We start from the raw sequence: 18523 nt of genomic DNA on the forward strand, positions 1-18523 counted from the left end.
AGAGATCACCTCCAACTTCTCAGCTGCTCCTTCCTGGAATAGAGTCTCTGCAACATGGAGCAGGGAAGGATGAGAAATACTGGTGACCCACTCCTCTACATGAGATATTATAATTCTCAGCTGGAAGCCAAAGGGGGAGATAGTTTCATCCCTTTAGTTCCATCTGTTCACAGTGAAGCTTCCATTATACTGAGCTGAGAGATGGTGTGAGAGGAAGCAGGTCATGGTTCAAATGCCCTAGACTTATCGTCCTTACAGAATTTTTCTTGAATAAGTGGTTATTTTTTAAATGATTTTCAACAGTTGCGATTGTTTCACTGGAAAAGTCCATGGAGCTCCTCATGCCACCATTCCAAAAGAGTAGCTGCCAGGTCAATCTTTTGATATTTGCTCTACATGTGTTGTAATCAAGTTTATCCATTTCCAAAGGCACAGTGATAGTCTAGCCACTCAACCACATTGTTGAATTATGCTCACGGTAACTTCCCAGGTTCCTAGGCCTTGTAGATATGCTTTTCTTTTATAAAGAATTAGAATTTCCTAGAACATAAATGTTGAATTGGAGCAGGTGAGGAGAATCTGCTCTAACAAGTCATTTTCTTATTTTTTAATAAAATAGAATTATATAAATGAACTACTGAAAAATATCCCGCAGAGTGACAATCTTTAACTGCAACCTCCAACTGTCTAAACCTATCTGACAGGCATAAACTGTGACATCTACGTGAGTGGCAGTCTTTATCATGCAAAGAAATACAGAGTTTACTCATATGACAATAGCAATTCTCCAAAGAAAGTATTTGACTTTTCACAGATTTAACAATAATGTGTAAATTTATCAAGCTGTAATTTTACAAGTGCTGGGATATAGTGATTTCTTATAAAGGTGGAGTGTTTTCATAAACTGTTACCTTGACTAGTTTACTTCTTAAACTAGTGCCATGCATCATTTTGATGACCAGTGAAGTTAAAAATAGAAGTCGCATCTTCTACTAGCTTGCAAATATAACAGCCTTGATATTTGCATTGAAGAGTGAATTCACTGAATTATAAACCCAATTTATAGGACTAAAAATAACTTGAAGTGCATTTCTGCTTAAATAGGCAATTAAAATTGGCACAAAATCAAAGATGACTCTTTCAAACAATTGCATATTTGAATGCATTAACTCCAGCAATTCAGAATGGCCATAATTCTCATATGTAAAGACTTTCATTACTCATCTTTCCAGGACAAGAAAACAGCATTCTTAAATATGCTTATACTATAAGCAGTGGGACTTAGTATAACATCCCTTCCAAGGCCTATAGAAATTTACATTTTTGATGAGGAAGCCAGTGATGGTACAGTATTTGGAGATGGAGCCTTCAGGAGGTAATTAGTTCATGAGGGTGGAGCCCTCATGATGGGATTGGTGCTCTTATAAAAAGAAACACAAAGATCTTTCTTTTTTCCCCCTTTTGAGGACACAACAAGAAGATGGCCATCTTTAAGTCAGAAACAGGATTTTCTCTTGAAAATCCTGACCAAACTGGCCAGCACCTTGATCTTGGACTTTTCAGCTTCTAGAATGATGAGAAATAAGTGTCTAATGTTTAAGTTACTTGGCTTATGGTGTTTTGTTATAGCAGCCTGAGTGGATGAATACAATTTTAGACCCAAAATGGAGCACCTAGGTGGCTCAGTCGGTTAAGTGTCTGACTTTGGTTCAGGTCATGATCTCATAGTCTGTGGGTTTGAGCCCCACTTTGGGCTCTGTGCTCCAGCTTAGAACTTGGAAACTGCTTCGGATTCTGTGTCTACCTCTCTTTCTGCTCCTCCCCAGCTTGTGCTCTTTTTCGCTCAATAATAAATAAATTAACTTAAAAAATATTTTTAAAAATGTTGGACCCAAAATAAGAGCACATATGTAACTACTTAGTGATGCACTTGCTCATACTAGTTGATCAGCAAATGTTAGTTTCTTCCCTTGACATTTTCAACCTCTCCCATACTTCCATTCAGAAGACTTCTTCCTTATCTTTTTCTCTTCTACCTTCATTCATTCCATCTTTATTTAAGAGATAGTACAATAAATTGCTGATGGCATAACACTTATTAGTTTAATTTTGTGTTATGTTTCAGATAACATACTTACTTTTAAGTAGCAGCCTCTGAAACAATAACTAAAACAAAAAGCAATGTTGAACATTTAAAAGATAGCTCAGTATTAAAATTTGGGGGGTGGGTAGTTGGACCTTTGCATACCAGTCTCATTGTCTCTTAAGGTCTTTACACTTACTCTTTCCCCAGGGTTTTTCTTGGCAGCCACATTTTTATCATTCAAGTCTGTTCTTTCCTTCCTTCCTTCATTTGACAAATATTCACAAGGCACCCACTATGCCAGACACTGTCATAAACCTGTAAGTTTATGAAGATTAGCTTCCAGGAGGGGAGATAAGCAATAAGCAATATCATATTATATAACTAAGCAATATGACATGTTAGAAGATGCCATAGAAGCAAAATCCAGGTAAGACAATCAGAAGGAAAGTATAGGATTGCAACTGGCAAGGTCATAAGTAAGTATATTTGATAGAGAAAAGATAACCCTTCAGATATCTAAGGGAAGAACATTCCAAGCAAGAGTATCTGCCAGCACAAAGGCCAGAAGTTGAAGTGTAATGAATAAAAGAAGTGAAATAAGAGCCAAGGAGTAATGGAGAGAGCTGGGAGACATGGGGATTCTCAAAGGATTTAGAACAGAGGACTAACGTGATGTGACTCACAACTTCAAAGAACCAACGTGGATGTCTTGATCAGAATAAACCAGTTCCTCGACTTCAGCACTGTTGATATTTTGAAATGGATAATTCTTTTGGGGAGGCTGTCCTATACACTGTAGAATGTTTAGCAACATCCTTGGCCCTCTTCCCTCACTACATATCAGTAGCAAATACCCCTCTAGCTGTGACAACCAAAGTATCTCCAGATAATATCAAATGTTCTTTGGGAGGGTGATGTGAAATCATCCCTAGTTGGGAACCACTGCTGTAGGGGAAAAGGGTGAAGGCTCAAATGTCATCTCTGCAAGGAAAGTCCTCCTTTATCACCCAAACTAAAAATCTCAATCAACAACCAGCAGCCCCAGTCACCATCGATCACATCACCCAGTCTTGTTTTCTTTACAGGAAACATCATACTCCAAGAAATTATCCTGGCCATTTGTTGCTTTGCTTGCTTATTGATTTTCTCTCTGCCTAATGATAATATAAATTATATAAGATTAAGGACCTCATCTGCATTATTCACTGCTCTGCTACCCAATGCCTTGGATGAATCTTTGCTGAAAATCACAGCTGAAACCACTTAAGATTTTAATTAGTTTTCCATTGCCAGAGCAAGCCATGTACATACACTCAACAAATACAGAATGCTATGATTCTATGATGGATATGGAAAGAGATCTGGAGGGATTTTTAAAGGGCTCATAAAAGACTATCAAATGCATGTGGAACAAAACTTACTGCTTGGAATGGGGAACGGGGAGGAAGGTAGAAAAGTCTACATGGATGCTTCCTTGACCAGTTTGGCCCACATTTTTACCCTCTAGGTTTCTTTTTTTAATTAAAAAAATAATATATTCATTTGAGAGAGAGAGAGAGAGAGAACGAGTAGGGGAGGGGCAAAGAGAGAGGAGGACAGAGGATCTGAAGTGGGCTCCAGGCTCTGTGCTGACAGCAGCGAGCAGGACACAGGGCTTAAACTTAAGAACCACGAGATCACAAACTGAGCTGGAGTCAGACTCTCAACCAATTAGCCACCAGGCACCCCTCCAGTTCTTTTTTTTTTTAATTATTTATGTCTATGAATAGTTCCTTTGGGTACTTGGGTAATATCCTATTGCTGAATAACATTTTGTATTCTATTCTATATTGAAATTATTTGCAATCTTTGTGTTCACCTTACCTTTCAAAGATCAAGGCTAAACATAAGGATCTCTGGGTTTGAAACAGTAATCCTGGAGGCAGAATGCTGGTAGTGAAAAAAGCTGTAAAAAAAAAAACTCATTTAGCTGCTTATTATCCATAGTGAGTATCTGAGTACATCAGGGCCACCTGAGTCAAGACTTTTGAACACTGTATTGTAGACCCTTTGTGTATGACTTCAATCCTCACAGTAGGATTATGGTGACCCTGGAGATGCCTCAATTAATAGTAACAGACTGGGTTTTATTAACAATATCTTTTTACAAGAATCATAAGAGATTGAGAGATGAAAAGATCCATTCATTACTTCATTCATCCTACAAATGTCCACTGTCTCATTGTTTCAGGCATTGAGTGGAAGCACTGAGCAAGCCTGAGGTCTTTTGTAGTTAGTCTAGTCAGAGAGCTATGAATTAGATAATTAAACATTCTGTTAAGTGCTGTAAAGGGAAAGTAGGATGTTATGAAGTTTTTTTATGTGGAGGTTAAATCTAATCTCAGGAAATAAGAAAAGATTTCCATGCAAAAATAACATTTGAAATAAAATCTTTAAATTGGACAGGAGCTAAAAGGTGAAAGATGAGTGTTCCAGAAAGAAGGATGATTATATACGATAATAGTCCTATGCTGGAGAATTGAAGGAACTTCATATATTACTACAAATAGTTATTCTAGTGCTTGCCATAGACGTTGATCAGTTTACCTAATTGATCTTTTATAAAAATGAAAGATGTAGGGGTATCTGGGCAGTTCAATCAGTTAAGCGTCTTACTTTGGCTCAGGCCATGATCTCACAGTCCATGAGTTCAACCTCACGTCAGGCTCTGTGCTAACAACTCAGAGCCTGGAGCCTGCTTCAGATTCTGTGTCTCCCTCTCTCTCTCTCTGTCCCTCTCCTGCTCTCTCTCTCTCTCTCTCTCAAGAGTAAATAATAAAATATTTTTAAAAATTAAAAAAATGAAAAGTGTAGACAAATAAGCTTTAAACCCTATTAGCTTAACCTTTATTAAGAACCTATTAAGTACTAACAGGATTTCTGGAATGAGGAGATACTCAGTAGATATTTGTAAGTAAAATTAATTAATGAATGCATCCTTTCATGTCCTGATCTCTTGAGTCGGTTATGAAAAGAGATTGGTAGTAAAACCCAAGATTCTTATTCTTAGGCTTTCACTAGTAAATGAGTCATATAACACAGTCATATTGCGAAGCTTGAAGTCAAGGAAAGAGAGTCTAAGGGCACCTGGGTAGCTCGGTCAGTTAAGCATCCAACTCTTGGTTTCAGTGTCTTGGTTGCTCAGGTCATGATCTCATGGTTTTATGGGTTCAAGCCCCATGTTGGACTCCATGCTGACAGTGTGGAACCTGCGTGGGATTCTCTGTCTTCCTCTAACTCTGCCCCTCCCCCACTCGTGCTATCTTTGTCTCTCTCAAAATAAATAAATAAACTTTCAAAAAAGAAAAGAAAAGAGAGTCTGCAATACAGTGATGCTTTTCCTCAAAGGTCTTACCTCATATGATTTGATGTTATAAGGTACTGCCTAATGGATCATGGGCATTTCTTTTACATGCATTTTTGCACTACCAGCAACCTACTTCTAGCCTTACTGTTCTGATGCCAGATACTTATAAAATTAGCCTTGATTTATGAAAGATAAAGCAAATACAGTGATTGCAAATAATCTCAATATAGAATGGGATGTAAATGTTACCCAACAATGAAATGAAGAGAACTGTGTTTTTGGAGATTAACTTTGTAATGATATTAGTTTAAAAAATAGATTGAATTATGAAAAGATAGGGGCAGAAAAAAATAGGGCCCATTGGAATAAACCACAGATAGGTAAGGAGAATCTGAACCTGGGAAAGTCATCCAAAATGAAGGGGAAGGGATAAATTTTAGTAAAACTAAAGGGATAGAATCAATATGACAGAACAACTGATTGGCTATCGAGATGAAGAAAGATGGGAAGTGTGCATTTTAATTATATCAATCTGCTCTTTATGCAGTTAAAACATTAGGGCAGGTTTTAAATGTCTGCTTCTCACCCTCCTCACCACCTCCTAAATCCTCCCTTCACAGAAGTAGAAGAATTATTGAGGGGAAGTTGTCTGGTTGTTCTCTTGTATCAAATTAATTTTCTTCATCCCCCATATGCCAATCGTTACACAGCCTGTTCTAAATTTCGATCTGGTGCATTATTGATGAGCTCTTAAAAAGAGATTAGAACAACAATCTCCCACTCTCTTTTTGGAGAAAAAGAAAAAAAATTATGCAAAAAAGAACTGACGATTTTGACTAACATGGGCCATCCAACAAATCAGTAAATCATATTTATGATAGATTTTTTGTTACTGGATAAGTACCTCTGAAGGAATACTGTGTATAAAGCACCACACAATTGATTTATTCGACATTTGACTAGATCTATATTAACATTCCATGACTAGTACTCTCAGGTTGTGAAAAGAAAATATTTGCCCTTAGCTAATTTTAATTCTAAAGATAAGTCTTAGTACCTCAACAATTTCTTATTTCTCTCAGGAAAGAAGTTCAAGAAATAATTTTGCAGTCCAGCACATTGGTCTTTTGGGGTACATTCAGAGATTTTCATTGCTCATTTCATTTTTATGCTTAGTTATTCCTTGTTAAAGTAAGGTGTTTTTTAATGGAATTCTCTACACCTGAATTTGAACACTTGTAATTAAAATTCAAGTTCTATATTACCAACATAATAAATTGAATAAGTAATACTGATTTTGAAGTGCACAGGATGAAATCCAACCTGTTTTCAAATACTCTATCTGCTAATTGACAAGCATGATCAGCCCAACTGAAAGGGGGGAAAAATGATTGTTTGTAGAAATAATCTAGACTGAATTTTAAAAAACCTAAATGGTAATTAATACCTTTAAAAATTAATTTTCAAGATTTTAGTGAAGAGTTTTTAATAATTTTATTTTTAATTCACTTGTGACTCCTTTTTAAATTTACAAATTACTCTTATCGCAGAAGCAATATATACCTTTGGTATATAAGCAATATATACGTATTTACTTTATGGTAGAAAATTTAAAAAAAAAAAAGAAAGAAGAAAAAGAAAAGTACATTTAGTATTACACTACCCAGAGAGAGTAACTGTTAATATCTTGTTTTGTGTCCTTCCAAATCTTTTTTTAATGAAAGATTTTTTTCCAAAATAAAATGTAATCATACTATGCATATTGTTTTGTAATGTTATTTCCTTGAATAAGACACTGTCATGTCAGTTAGTATTCTGCAACATACTTTTAATGATTAATTACCTAGGAGTTACATAATATGGTATACACCACCATGATTTCTGTAACAAATTCCCAAATGTTTGGTACTTACATTATTTCCAAAATATAGCGCATGTTATGGTAAATCATTATCATCTCTGGGAACTTTAAAATGTTTCTGAAACTCAAATGCCACTTTATGCAACACAGTCTGAGTTGTGCTAACTTCCTCATTTACAGAATTGGCCTGCCTTTGACTGGATATCTCTACATCAGTGACTCTGATTGGCCAGGCCTACTGTTTAAACCATTTATTGTATTGTTGCTAATTCACTTTCCTCTTTTAACTGTCACAATAATTTTCAAATCTCGGCCAACTGCCTCTCCACTCAGGGCCAACATCTTTCATCATAAAACATGCAAACTGATTAAGCTTCAACAATTGGCAGCACAGAAAAGTCAAAGGACTTGTAGCTTCATCTGCTTACCCCAGATTTTGCCTCTTAGCCTGTCTGAACTCTTCTCCAACAGGGGTCTTTTGAAATAATATGTGCTTATATTATCCTTGCTGCTACCTTAAGGCTAAGAAGGATATGGGGGTAGCTTCCAGAGATGTCTGGGAAAGCACACCCATCTTCCCACCTACGCATGATTTCTAACCACTAGTAGGTCAGTAAATGAAATTTCTGTCCCAACTTGCACCTTCCTGACTATCCAGTAACATAAACATAACTAATGACAATATTTTTCTCATAATTATTGGGTACTTGTGACTTTCCAGAGATTGTGCTAATCATGTTTCAAGTGTTATTCCATTTAATTCTTACAACCATATGAGGTACATACTATTATGGCCTCTATTTTATAGGTGAATGAACTGAGGCATAGGGTTATTCAGAAACTCACTCAAGGCTATATAGCTAAAAGGACTGTGTTCTGAATATAGATTCTGCGCGTGTGTGTATATGTGTGTATACATAAAGCATACATATATGGAAATATAGGTAATATTTGTGTATGTGTACCGAGATCTATGTATAAGGATGGTCATTACAACATTGCTTATAACAGTGAAAAAATGAAAACCTAAGTGTCAAATAATAAAGGTAGTTAAAATAAGAAACATCCAAATAACAAAATACTCTTCATTATTCATAAATGATATGGTGGGATAATATTAATGACAAAAAATGTTTACAAGTGTTAAGTAAAAAGGCTTGCAAAATATTCAGTGTAAGCTAGTACTTCATAAACATGTATCAGAGGAGGAGTGGAAGGATATATAACAATATATTAACTGTATTTATGGCTAGAGAGAACTGTGGATGATTTCTTATTTTCTTATTTTTGTCCTTTACCTAACTATTCTGCAATAGGGTTTATTATTTTTATACCTAGGAAATTCTATTAAAGTTAATTACAAAACAAGTCACTTTTGTCCCAGTTCTAAAATGGACATCTCTTACAAGAGAAGCAATATGGTATGGTTATTGTAGTGAGAGCTGAGCAAGTTATTTATGTCCCAGTTATCTGTAGGTAGCTGTCCAGCTCTTCCTTTGAGGTGAGGCAGCCCTCCATCTGTGATAGCTAATTAGTGATGATAGCTGCAATTTGTAACTTTGCTGTTTTGCTTAAGTGGAAATCATTTCTTTTCTTTGTAGAGTGCCAGCTTGTTTTAGGAACTACACAATTCAAGGTTATTTTTTTAAGTCAAGGCTTTGAATTTAAGCTAAAGTCTCAGGGGTGCCTGGGTGGCTCAGGTGGTTAAGTGTCGGACTTTGGCTCAGGTGGTTAAGTGTCGGACTTCAGCTCAGGTCATGATCTTATGGTTTGTGAGTTTGAGCCCCACATTGGGCTCTGTGCTGATAGTTCAGAGCCTGGAGCCTGCTTCAGATTCTGTGTCTCCCTCTCTCTTTGCCCCTCCCCTGCTCATGCTTTGTCTCTGTCTCTCATTCTCTCTCAAAAATAATTAAACATTAAAAAAAAATTAAACTGGAGTCTCATTTATCAAGCAGGTGACCAAATAAACAAAGGAAAAAGAAAGGGAGTGAGGAAAAGAAAGAAAGGAAAGAAAGAAAGAAAGAAAGAAAGAAAGAAAGAAAGAAAGAAAGAAAGAAAAGTGTAGGAAATTTATTTTAGGTTAGTCTTCAGTCACAAAATACCAGTATGAGGATGAATTTTGAAGGATATGTCCTTCAACTGCCCCATCACACAAATGAGAAAACTTCAGTCAGAGCAAGGAGAAAAGTGCCTGGTGTCTGGCAAATTATGGATTCAGATAATGAGGAAGCAAATACAGAAGGGGGCACTTAGAAAAGCTTAACTCTGGGCTTATTTTGCAGTCATTATTTTCACTCCTTGAAAGCCTGGAGGATTTCCACCAACATCATATGCTTGTCATAATAGTCAAAGCCAACTTTAAGTGTTTCGGTTTTTTCCGTTACATCAGTGTCTAAAAGGCAAAGCCCCTAGCGAAGTGCTCTATCTTGAAATGTGCCCTCTGATGAAATTAATACAGATATCTGAATAAAACTCAATGGCAACTTGACATATTTCCTGAAAATGAAGACCTGAAAAAAATCAATATGGAATATGAAAGGCAACTTAGAAGAAAATTGAGATTGAAATGTCTTTTTGTCATATACCGAGTATTAGAATCAAGAGTCACAGAAAGCCAACCACAGCACTCTGTGTACACTTCAAGACTGCTATGGCAGCCTATCTCTTGTTGGACAGCTCCAACTTATATAAAGAGATGCAGCAGAAAGAACTTAGAATTTGCAGTCCAAGGGACCTATGTTGAATTCTAGATCTCCCCATTGATAAGCATTCCTAAACTCCAGCTTTCCTTATGTGTAAAAATGAGGAAATAATTCTCATTTTATGAGATAGTTATAAAAATTAAGTGACATGTGAATGCATATTCCTAACACATCCTAGGTACTAAATATTTCCTTCCTTCTTTCTAGTCCCCCACGTATTGGTTCTATTTTTATCTGAAACCCATTGGGCTCCATACTAAGTGTCTATTCTCTCCTTCAGTTCAATCATCATATTTCAAAAATTTTTTTTACTCCTCATGTTCTGTGGTCTGCTCACCATCCCATGGTACACTATATCATATACCCTGTAGATACACTATAACTTCTCAATGCCCATCATATTTACTGCCACACCAGTCTCACTACTCAACCATGGTTGCTCCTGAAAAGGAAAGTTTAAGATTGATTTTTAATGTGATGCTTTTGATAAATACAGTCTCAGAGCAACAGGTATGTGTGTTTGTCTACTTAGTCATACTAACTCATTGAGACTAAAAACTCTTCACAGTTTTTAATGCATGGCAATAGCTAATATTTGTCAAGCAGTTTTTCTGTGCCAGCCACTGTTCTAAGTCTTTTCCATGAAGTACTAACTTAATTATCAAAGCATCCAGAGTGGCAGTTACCATTATAATCCCCATTTCAGGGATGAGAGGACAAACAGAGAGGCTATTTTTCAACATACTAAGTTAAACACCAAGGATCTGAGCCTGTGCAATCTGACACTAGAATTTCTGTGCTTTCTTGCTGATAATAAGATAATTAAAATGTCATGTAAAGATGCCTGATATTCCTTTAGAAAAGAAAAAGAAGTTCTTGCTCCAGATATGAATATCTGCACAGGGCAAGCCATAAACTCATACATTATGACACAGAACCCCCAGTGCTCACACAGCAGAGGCAAAGACAAGAGTCAAAGAATAGAAATGCTCCCTAATGACTAAAGGCAAGTATAGGTAGGGGGAGAGGGAGGATAAAAGGCTTAGACCAAGGCAGCTGTGTCCTTTATATCTGAGGCAGCAAGAGTAGAACTTGAGCCCTTCAAGGCCCAGGTTTCTACTGAGGTATATTGGTGTGGGCCAGTAAGTACAGTAGGAAGAATCTAAACAGGCAGGGTCCCCAAGGTTCTGTAACTTGAGTTCAGCCTCAACAGTCCCATTCCCTTTGGCTTCATCACATATTAGGTTTCTCCATAATATTTTGTTTGGATAAGTGTTTTTTTATTTTGAAAAATTTGAAAACCACTTATAGAATGAGCATTTATTTAGTGTTCAAGGATTACCTTGTGAACTTCCTCCTGCCCAGCACTTTCTCTGAACATTAACTTCAACTTGGCTTTACAGAGTTATTATAAGGAACAAATACGACATTTAGGAACAGCTCTTTTAACTTACTATTAATTATAATATTTGGCACATTAGAAACACTAAAGATCTGTGTCATTGTGAATGATTTCTGTGGCCCATCAGCCATGTACTTATGAGTCTTAGCTACTTGTGAGAGGTAAAACTGTTTAAGAAAAATGGGACTTGGGGTCAGAATCAGCTGAAATCAAATCCCAACTGATTACTGGGTTACATGACTATGGGAAAGTTACTTCAGCTTCCCAAGCCTTTGTCCCATACCCATGAACCAGAGCTACTGACAGCAGGTGTTTGTGAGGACTCACTTCAGTGCAGTTATGTATTTAACATGCTTTCATGCTTTAAACAGGGCATAGTACATTCTATAAATGGAATCATTGGTGACCTGTTAATATTCTTATAACAATTCCAATCTCTCAAGTTTTCTACCTGCCTTGTGAGAGAGGCTCCAGGGAAAAATAGACTTCAGGCACATTCCTTTATACAGGAGTGTATCCTGAGCCCCCACATCTGATTTCCCTTTGCCAACAGGCATAAATATTCTGTAACCGCTTCAGAGTGTACTGTTAACAACATGGCCAACTGTTCCCCATGATGACTCAGGCGTTGCTCTGAAACAGAACGGATTTGTGCAATGGGAGGCTGTAAAGCTCTCAGGTCTGAGTCACTGTGATGCTGCAGCCTTCAGGCTCTGATGTTCACAAGTGCCTTGACAACATCACACACATATGTCCACCACTTAGCCCAAGGACACCTCAATACTTTTCACATCATTGAAACAACACAGCTCAACCACCACTTGCTACATAGTCTCCTGCCTACTAATAGTCTAGCCATCCCATACCAGGGACATCTCAAATGCTACCTCTTCAGAAAAGCCTTTCTGGATGACCCTAGTCAATCCAAATGACAGCCTTCATTAGCACCACCACAAGATACCACAAGCACACAAATTTTGTTTATGCACACTTGACATTTTAATGTGAACTTTTTGACTTGGCCAAGGAGGTATCTAGACTCAGTCTCAAAGAAACTGTTTAGATCCTACATTTGTTGAGAGCAAGAATGCTTTCTTATTCATTCTATATTCCCCCAAATTGTAATGTACACAGTGAGTGCTTAATCCATGATAAAGTGAAATGAGAGCATAAAATACATCCAACTGTTCAATCTAGGCCTAGCAATGATATGTTATCTCGTATGACATGTAAAAACTGGGAAGGTTAACAATGACTTTTAATGCCTTCTCATGTATTTTATAATCCAATATTTTATATGAAAGCATCTTTATACTGATAATGGCATTGAATTTTTACTGACTACTATAAAAAAGAAAAGTGATAAGAAATATTTTACTACAGCCATTCTTATTTATTTTCTCTCTTAAAAATTAGCTGATAAATCTATGTGTTTCTGAAACAATAATTTGTGAGGATTAGGGTAGTCACAGAGCCCTGGCTTCTTCTGTATTTCAATAGCATATTACTACTTGGAGAGTTTGCTCTCACCACAAACTTAAAACAACTAAACTGAGCTTGTTAACCTCCTCCAACAGCAGTTCCTACTCTCAATGGCTCTGCCTTTGTCAATAACATCACATCTGCCCAGTGGCTCCAAACTTTAGAGTTAAGTACTATGGAAAACAGAAAGCACTATATATATATATAATCTGGCATATTTTTACCTACCAACACTTAGCAATTCCTCTTGAAATTTTGTGCAGTGTTTCTCTTCCCATCTATGTCTTTCTGTCGATTCTCCTGGACATGACTTTCCTCCTCCCCACAAACCATCCCCTCATACCTAAATTACAGCAGTGGTCTCTTGTCAGCCTCCTTGAGTTTAAGCTCTCTTGATCTGATCTATTTTAAGTGTAACTTCAATGCATTTTCTTCCATAAATAGCACTTTCATAATACTGTTCCTGTGCTTAAAAACCTTTTATGGTTTGTGAGTTCTTACAACTTCACAGCTAAGCTCTTTTCCCTGATCTTGTGTAGGCACTTTATTTTCTACTTGCTCCTGTTAGAGGAGCTTCTGACCCATTCTACCAACATACAAGGAAGGTGATTCTCTTAACCAACCAGTGAACTCAGTGCCAAGCACTGCATGACATGCTGGATGAATGAGAGGACACTGATTTTGAGAATGTCACCATGAGCCAGGGAAGCTAGAATACAATTAGACTGTCAGAGTAGAATGGTGATGTCTAAATGAGCATAAAACACAATGAAAATATAAAATAGGCTAGCAAAATGGGCTGCACAGATTAGAAGGACCTTGTGCCAAGATGGCATAGTTCTTCATGAACTATGAAAGTGCAACGCTATTCACACTCTATCTTTCACCCAGTCTTCTACTCACACTTTGTTTTTCTCCAGTCTACTCCTTCACCAATGGTTAACTCAAGCCCAACACTATATGGTGAGTCAGAAGATGTCTTCATTTGATTTTGCTCCCAAACAGATCCTCAGACAAGGACACCAGTGAAAAAAGTTCATTAGTGCTATGATCCAAGGAAACTCTGGAAGAGGAATAAGAAAATAAATAGGTATATTATATAAGAAGCATATTATCAAGTAAATTACCCCTATGGATAACTACAGCTTAATCCCACAGGGCAAATCCCAGAACAACAGTATAGACTCTTTACATGTAAAGAGCAAAAAAGTTAGGGTAGTTCTACACAAACTTCTGTTATTTATTGCTTGGGCTCAATCACAGGGGTTGTTAATTCTTCAGGCTTTCCATCCTTCCCCACATTCCAGCAGAGCAGCCTCCCTACGGAAAGTCCTCAAGTGAAGAGATACCAATACAGGTAATTAAAAGTCTTCCCTTGTAATTTTGAGAGGCCAGGAGAATATCACTCTGCACCAATGGAACCCTCTATAGGAATCAGCTATGAGCTCTAATGATGGTACTGCCTCTGCCTCTTGTTATGAATGTGACTCTGAGGTGGTCAATCTTCTGAGTCTCAGTTTCTTCATTTTTAAAAGGGGGTGGTGTTTATTATTGGTGACTTTTCAATTTATGAAAGTAGAACCTGGGATCCCCAAAGAAAATCTTGAATAGAACCCTAATTTGTAAAACAAGCAAAAATCAAGTTGTTCCGGTTGAAGCATTGGCAGAGAGTCTCAATTAAGAAACATTTTCTTGGATACCTATAGTTTCCAGAGAGCAACAAGTAAAATACTCTGCATCACTGGATGGTATCTAAGATCCCCCTAGCATCATTGCATTCCCTCCACCACTAATGTTCTATGATGCTTAGTACTCAGTTTGGTTCTTTGTCAAGGAAAAGAAGGCACAAAGCATTCAGTGAGCAGTAGACATCTTGGCTGATATTGTATAAACAATATCTAGTGATGATGGTTCAAGCATTTCTATATGGGAAAATAGTGGTTGGTGATCAAGCCAGAGTATAGGTTGTGGTGCTAGGGTTCTTAAAACTTTGGTTGAATAACAAACAAATGACTAATTTTATTTAGACTGCACAACCTATTTGCAGTGACTTTGGGGATGGGGAGAGAGAGATTGTGGGTGATTAAAGATTCACAAGGTTGGGGCATCTGGATGGCTCAGTCAATTAAGCATCCAACTTGATTTTGGCTCAGGTCATGATCTTGTTGTCCATGAGATCAAACCTCACATCTGCACTGGCAGTGTGAAACCTGCTTGGGATTCTCTCTCTCCCTCTGTATCTTTGTCCTGCCCCCACTTGCACCTGTGCATGTGTGTTCTCTTCCTCTCTAAAAATAAATAAATATTTTTTAAAAAAACCCACAAGGTTAACTTTTTTATGCCACCACACTAATCTTCACAGTATATGAAATAGGTATTACTACTGTTGTTACCATTATTTTTTAAAAAAATTTATAATTATTAACATTGTAATAATGTGTGCCTAAATTACTACAGGTGTTCAAAATGTGTTAGCTATTTGATAATGGTAATGACTAAGATGATGAAGATGACTTTGAGAGTCATGTACATAGTATGTTACTTAAAGCCATGAGTGCAGATGGAATGAGCAAGTGAACAATTATGGAAAGAAAAGTAGAGCAGGGAAAGAACAGAATCTTTGGAAACAGCTATAGTCTGGATCTGTTAGATTACATGTTGCATAAATGGCCTCAAGATTTTTATTCCTGCATGCTTCTCTAGATTCTTGCCATTTTTCCATCAAGAAGTGGAGTCTATTCCCTTCTTCTTCAACCTGAGTGGGCCTTTGTGATCATCTAACTAAATGAAATGCAGAAATATGCATGACTTCCAAGAAAAGTCATGAAAGGCTGGCCTTCTATCTTGAGACATGTATCTTTGACTCCATGAACTGCCAAATAAAGTCTGGCTAGCCTAAAGGCATTGTTAGAAAATTTAGCAACACCCTCGCCTGCTATAATGTAGAAAATAGGGAAAATGCACCTAATGGACTAGATGATATAAGATCTCCAGGCAGAGCATTTAAATGGCTGCCTGCTTTCTAGCTGACTATAGTAAAGTGCATGAGGAGAGCAATAACCAAAAGAAAGAATTGTTAAATATAAAGGAGCCAGGGCTTGCTGCATAAATAAAACATTCATCCTGAGCCTCTCTGGAGGAAAACAATCCTAAAAATAAGAAATAGCTTCAGGGTACAGAAAAAAAATCTAGTATGCAATCAGGAAAACATGGTCTAAAGAGAAAGCCATGATAAAAACATATATGAAGAAAAATTTAAGGTAGTACCTGAAAAAAACAAAAAGACTTTCTAAGCATACCAAGGCCTGTCTCACAGATCCTTTCAATTACACAATAGGACTTCTAAGAATCTGAAATGCACTGTCCCATAACCATCTCAGAGGAAGCTACCTCAGGGGTACCGTGGAGATTACCCTGAAGAGATCCATGGGTGTTACTTTTGTCTAATGTAATGGTTTAGAGATTGATACATTAAAAAACATGCCAAGTTTTAAAAAAAGAATTATATCAGCTTGGCTGGAAAAGGACAGAAACAGCACCAAATGAAAGAGGCCGTGCTTGAGCTTCTCCCAGCAGGAAACAGACTAAAAAAACCAGAGCTACAAACATAGGAACCATTTTATGAGAAAGGCAAAGACAAATGCTGTGGAAAATCATTCCCAGGCAGTACGCCTAAACCCGAATCGAACAATTGGCAATATACGCCCAGTTACTTTTTCCAAATTGCTGCAGACCACTGACTGCTGTCCTGCCTATTTCTCCCTTTCTGAAAGGGAACCACTCTGGAGAGGCTCACCCATATCTAAACCTGATTATATGCCAAGAGCCTGGCCCTTGAGAATTAGCCAAATGCCATAATAGCATGACATCTGTGGGGGATGGTGTCTTAGGGGACTGAGTGAATGTATTTTTCATGTAAAAGGGATGTACAGTGTTGGGGCCCAAGGACAAACAGTGATAAGTTCTATTTTCTCAAAGTGCCAACAAAAGTATTTGATTCCATGTGCTCTTTCAGAATCTTGTCTCACCATCAACAAGAGCAGAGTTTATTTCTCCTCCCTTTGAAACTGAGCAGACCTTTGTGACTATCTTGATGAATAAATGTTTCAGAAGTGACAATGTTTGACTTCTGAGGCTAGGTCAGAAAATGTTATCATTCTTTCTCCCCACTCTCTCCATCTACCTTCCGAGCTCAGAAATGTATCTTTGAAGGCCTGATTCACCACGTGAGAAGCATGTTTACCCCAAAGCTGCTGTATATAAAAAACTATGAAGAGAGACGACATATATACAGAGAGAGATGCCCAGGGATCTTCAGCTGATGCAGCCGCCATCTATTCACATCTCCCGGCTCCTCCTAGGAGACAGACATGAGTGAGTAAGTCTTCAGATGATTCCAGCCCTGCGTTCCTGATGGCAACTGCATGAGAGAACCTGAGAACCCACCCAGTTGCGCTAGTCAACCTCCAGAACTGTAAAGGGTAAAAAAAAAAGACATTGTTTTACTCCAAACAGTTTGGAGATGGTTTGTTATGCAGTGATGGATAACCAGAACACAATTTTTTTTCAAAAGCTGGAGGAAGTGGTAGTCACATATTTAAGGAGAACTAAGATAGTAGAGCCTTGCAGAAGTCAAAGAAAAATCCAAGAGGAAGTACTGTTCATTATCAAAGTCTTCAGAGCAGAAAAGTAAAATGAGAACTGAAGAAAGTTCATTGGAAATTAAATCCATTTGTCATCTCGTGTCTAGTAGGTAAAACTGACTAGCCCTCTTAACACAGAAACATTATCAAATATAGGAAAGCACCAGTATGTTCCCCCCTACCTGGATTCCTCATGTCCCACTCATCAAGTCCTTCTCCAACCCATCCAAAAGTCTGGCATGCAAAGGAAAGTGGCACTCATTATCAACTATGAGCAAGGTACAATGTAGATGCTTTTATCTCCATTAATAATAAGTCCAAATGAATATTATCCTTACATTAACTGATGATTAAGATGAGGTTTAGAAAAATTAGGTAATTTGAAAATAGACACACAGCTAGTAAATGGTGGACCTGTTATTTTAGCCTAGACTTATATGAGTTGAGTAGCCATAATAGAGAGAACTATAGTCAGCTCTTCATGATCAAATCTAGTCCAGTGGAGACTAAAATGGGTCTGATGATTTAAGTGCTGGTCTCCTCTGAACTCTTCCCTCCTCCATATGGCATCCTCCAGATGGTTGGAAGCTCAAGAGAATGATCTGTGGCAATCAGTTTTTCTCTCTCCCCACCAATGCCAATTCATGTATTACTTTCCCATCATACCCCCAGACTCTAAGATAACTGCCTTCTGTAGGCACAAATTAAACCTTCTCTATAAAAGCATGAGGAAGCTAAGTTCAAAATTCTAAAAATTAACTACAGAAAAGTGTGTTTAATACAGGAATCAGGTTCCAGATTGTGTCCTGTTTACAAAGGCACATATTGTGCTGATAGTAAAAGCAAGTGAGTTCTACTTTCATAATGGTGGCCTAAAATGAATGCCGCCCACCCATACTCCCACCCTACCCACACTCACACTCCATCAGAGCAATTCAATCTTAAATTCACCTTGCTCTGAACTGCACAGACAAATAGAACTCTGAGCACATATTTGTGTG

At 37.5% G+C, this 18523-nt stretch overlaps 1 protein-coding gene across 1 annotated transcript in view; it reads right to left on the bottom strand.

Moving 5' to 3' along the window:
• Positions 1-18523, bottom strand: part of KCNA4 (potassium voltage-gated channel subfamily A member 4) — a 584357-nt gene that overhangs the window by 483156 nt on the left and 82678 nt on the right. The window contains exon 2 of the transcript XR_009249859.1: positions 13783-13942. The gene's annotated coding sequence lies outside the window, so the exon portion shown is untranslated. The remainder of the gene's footprint in view (positions 1-13782; positions 13943-18523) is intronic.

This window comes from Neofelis nebulosa, chromosome 10 (assembly GCF_028018385.1).
Source record: "Neofelis nebulosa isolate mNeoNeb1 chromosome 10, mNeoNeb1.pri, whole genome shotgun sequence".
NCBI lineage: Eukaryota > Metazoa > Chordata > Mammalia > Carnivora > Felidae > Neofelis > Neofelis nebulosa.